The sequence below is a fragment of the Corvus kubaryi genome, unplaced genomic scaffold (assembly GCF_017639235.1).
Source record: "Corvus kubaryi isolate FWS band 111438036 unplaced genomic scaffold, C.kubaryi_AGA036_p1.0 37300, whole genome shotgun sequence".
In the NCBI taxonomy this organism is placed as follows: Eukaryota; Metazoa; Chordata; class Aves; order Passeriformes; family Corvidae; genus Corvus; species Corvus kubaryi.
This window is the reverse complement of record NW_024581093.1, coordinates 16,986,173-16,991,006: the sequence shown is the minus strand read 5'-3', so window position 1 is coordinate 16,991,006 and position 4,834 is coordinate 16,986,173.

Below are 4,834 nucleotides of genomic sequence, written 5' to 3'. Positions count from 1 at the left end.
CTTAGCAAGGACGTCCCTTCCGGGACTATGCTTGCTAACCTATGACAAGGTTGCAAGAGTTTTTTCCCTGCAGTGTGGAGTAGGAAGTGCACATAAACAACCAACTTGGAGTAGGCTGAGAAATTCTGCCATCTGGCAAATAACTCACCCACAACCATTCTCTGCTGGATTTCACTACATAAAGATACAGAATTCCAAAATAAATAACTCATCCCAGGGAATTAGCTATCCCTGGGAAAAGTGCTTTAAATTATTTTCCTCATAAGTAAATTACAAACATTTTGCCCAGAAATCAATATCTGATTATGTGTGCACACACACATTCATCTTCCATGCCTCTGGAAATAAATAGAGATGCTATTTGGGGGAAGAAAAAGATGTCACCGGGTTTCCTAGGACTAAACAACGATGTTAAGAAAGCCCCAGTGGCTCCTGTGACATCTGGCACAGCCAAACTGCCTCTCAGAGCACAGAGGGGCTGCATGGGCTGCTGGAAATTGGGGCAAAAAGGAGAGAACTACTTGAGGTTTACTAAGCACAGCAATGTAACACCTTCTGCTTGCAGGGGAACAGCAGGGACCTGGTTTACAGCCCTGAAATGAGGGTATAAACCAGGACAGAAACCTGTGCAAGCCAACATGAGGCAATATATTGGTAATATTTGCACATTTGTGCATTTAATATGTTAAACACACGACAGTTGTGTCACCTGAAGACATTCCTGTGTTTGGTTTGAGCAGACACAGCCAATTCTGTGACGAAATCCAAGCCCTCCAAAGTGTCAGTGACTTTGCTATTTCCAACCTACACTGATTTGTTTTGATAGAAATCTGTTTACCCTGCCTTGATAATATTCTTTATGGCCACGTTCAGGCTGAAGCCCCTAATTTAAAGTGACATTACATTAAGGTCTAATTCCAACTGGTGCCATTAAAGAGCAGAGCTGGACAGTCTAAAAAAAGCTCGTTTGACAGAGGTTTACTGATGGGTGACCCTACCTCAGCTCATTTAGGAGAGAAAATTGATCGAGTTTAAAAACGAAATTGGCTTTCATGGGTCTGTATGATACAAACAAAAGAAATTGGGTGGTTAATTCACAGTGTACTGTGGGCACCAGTTGAACCATCCAACCAGGAAAATTTGGAAATACTTTTTTATTTTTTGATTCACCTAGTTGGGTTTGTGTCACCTCACCCTTTTGTAGTCTCTATCCCTCCCCTTTGGCTGATCCTGAGTGTTGCATTTTCTGCCTAAGAAAAAAAATGTTGTCCAAATAATACGTATGTCATTTTTCTTCATAATTTGCAATTTATCACATCTTCCTTAAAAGTGTTTTAAGCTAATGTAGCATTTTAATTAGCAGTTATTACCCATCTCGATGACTTGTATATAATTTAAAAATACATGAAAATTAATATATTATATTTAACAGAGATTTCCAATTAAGCATGAAAAAATTGTTTAATTAGTTTAAAATTATTAATGAAAGCTACAGTAACCTAGAAGCTGAAAATTTCCTAAAACTAGAGAAGATCCTTAAATTCTACATTCAGCAGTGTAACCACAAGCTCCTGGAATTTTAAATTTCTATCTTCGTGGTTGCCTTTGACTGCTCTTATAGGTTAACCCAAAAGGGTGAATTCAAGTTATGAGGTTTAGAAAAATCAGATCCATGTGAAGAAGCTGGAATTCTTTGCTGATGCTACTTTTTCAGATTTGGGAACAGCATTTGATTCAGTGTAGAGCACAGACTCCGTGAACAATAATAACTTACACACAAATTAACCATTTTGCCCCTGCCATTCCATAATCCTGCCAGATCCATGATCCTGCCACATCTCCTGACTCCAGACTGCCAAAGACATTTGTGCTTTAGCTAATAGAAAATCTCTTCTTTTGATATTTCCCCCATCTGATGCACTTACAGAAAAATTACCAAAAATAACACAGCAGAAATAAATGAGATACCACAGGAACCACGTGAGAGTGTGGAAGAGGTCTGATGAAGCAGCAGCACGCCATGTGGCTGACAAAAGCCTTTGTCACACAGGGCTGTGAAGGTGCCTGATCCAAATCTTGATAAACCATCAACTGTCAGGCCTTTGGAATGAAAATCTGATGAGCTGGGAGCCCCTCTGTGCTTCCTGTGCATGTCTTGACCTCTGGGGAGAGGAATGAGCAATCCCCCTTGTGACACGCAGGATCTGGGAATAAAGACCTGTATCCAGACATGCTCCTGTCAAAAATAACGGGAGCTGTGCAGGCACTGGAATATTTAAGTGCCCTCCAGTGCAGCCAGCAGCCTGGGCTTTTTATTAAATCAAGGTTTTCAAAACCTTTGAGGAGTATCTTACACACACCATGTGAGTAGAATCTTTGCATCCTTTGAAGAAGAGTATATGAGAAATTAAAAATAAGACCAGGAGCATAAATAAATAAATAAATAGAGGTGTGTAGTAGAGTGATTATGCAATAACCACCAGAATGTCTGGTTTTACAGACTAGGTGCACTTACCTTTGAGGTTTTTTGTCAGATTCTTTCTTTGATGAATAATGAATCAAGTACAATTACAATCTTCCTTGTAGAGTTCAAAATGTTGCTGATATCTACTTTTTAACTCTTTTTCACTGTCTCTCTTTAGCTGCCAATATCAGATGTCTTTTTATTTTCTTCACCTGCATCTATCAAACATTTTATGAGATCCTTGTTTTCTGTGCCAAACTACCACAATTGAATGAACTAGACTCTAAAACATGATAAAAGTGTGAATGTAGTCCTTGAATATCGTACATGCTCAGAATATATACCATCAAAAGTATAATCAAGTATTTTAAATACTAATTTATTCAAAAAATTGCCATTAAAAAGAATAATTTAAAAATAAAAATATACCAACCTGTTTTCCAGTTGTCTCTATGTCATCTCCCATGCACCACTTCAGTTATGTAAATTGCCATGTAGTTTGTCTTGGGTTATAGTCTCCAGGCTCAGTATTTTTCTCCAAAACCTCACTATTTAAATACAGTCCTCTGCTCAATTGTCCTCCATGCAGCTTCAGTTATATTACAAAGACTCATTCATAAATTCTCAAATTACTTATTTTCTCCAAAACTTGTCTCAATCTTTCTCAGAAAAAAAAGAACATTTCCATTCCATTTTGAGAATGCTTAAGAACAGCAGGTTCCTGATCCTCCTTTTATAAATAATCTCCAAAGTTCTTCAGAAGAAAAATGCAAGTTCAGCAGAAAAGAAAGTAGTTTAAACCACGGTCCTAATAGAGAACTGAGACAAGGCAAATTGGATTGACAGAAAATGTTGATTGGCTTCAAGTTCATACGAGCCATAGTGGCCATTAAGAACAGCAATAGCAAAAATCAGAAAGAAAAAGAGAGGGAATAAAAGTAATGACGATAATTGTCAGTGAGACAGCAGCGAAATTGATCCCGTACTCACTGATCTTAGTCATTGCCATCCAAAATGTCATGGATAATACAACCATGGATAATACAGTGTTATCATTTCGGATCTCAAGAGCTAGGAATTCACAGAAAATGCACTGTCAATGATGATCAGAATTTTTAAGAGACCTTCTTTCTACTAAGAGGAGCTACAAGATAAAAATACCAAAGCATTCACCTCTGGAAAGAAATGCTGGAGTTTCCCAGAGATGACCAGTGTGCAGACACAGGAGAATCCAGTACAAAGTAAGGGCCAAGTGTCCAAATGATTGATTCATGTGACTCACAGTATGCTCTATGGACACCAGGTGACCACCAAAGCTGCTCTGCCACTTCTCAGCTGGGCAGGACAGAGGAAATGCAACAAAAAGCTCCTTGGCTGAGATTAGGACAGGGAGAGACCCTTCACCTTATCACCATGGGCAAAACAGACCCAACTTGGGCAAAATTAATTTATTATCAATCAAATCAGAGTAGGATAACGAGAAATAAAGCCAAACATTAAAACACCCTCCACCCAGCCCTCCCTTCTTCCCAAGATGAACATTACTCCTGATTTTCTCTACCTAATTCCCTCAGAGGCACACGGGGACAGGGAATGGGGGCTGTGGTCAGTTCATCACACATTGCCTCTGGCACCCCTTCCTCCTGTTCATTCCTAACCCTTCTCCTGCTCCAGGGAGGGGTCCTTCCTACAGGAGATGGTCCATGAACTTCTTCAAATGACTCCTTCATGTGGGCTGCATGCTCAGACTGCTCCAGCCTGGTCCCTTGCCATGGGTGCAGTCAGTCCTTCAGGAGCTGCTCCAGCCTGGTCCCTTTCCATGGGTGCAGTCAGTCCTTCAGGAGCTGCTCCAGCCTGGGTCCCCTGTGCCAGCAAACCTGTTCCAGCTTGGGCTCCTCTCTCCACAGGGCCACAGGTGCTGCCAGGAGCTGCTGCAGCGTGGAGTTCCCGGGGTCACAGCCTCCTTCAGGCAGCCCCTGCTGCCGTGTGGGGCCCTGCAGGGGCTGCAGGGGGATCTCTGATCCATCCTGGACCCCACGGGCTGCAGGGGCACAGCTGCCTCTCCCTGGGCTGCACCCGGGCTCAGGGGAACCTCAGCTGCAGCTCCTGGAGCAGCTCCTGGCCCTCCTGCCCTGCCCTGGGGGTTTGCAGAGCTGCTCCTCTCACAAATTCCCACTGCTGTCACCCAGCTGCAATTCCTCGGGGATTTCCTCCCCCTTCCCAGATGTTCCCCAGAGCTGCTGCCACTGTCACTGCTGGGCCCAGCCTTGGCCAGGGGTGGGTCTGTCCTGGAGCCGGCTGGAATTGGCTCTGCTGGACACAGGGGAAGCTTCTGAAAATTTCTCTTAAAAGCCACCCCTGTATCCCCCC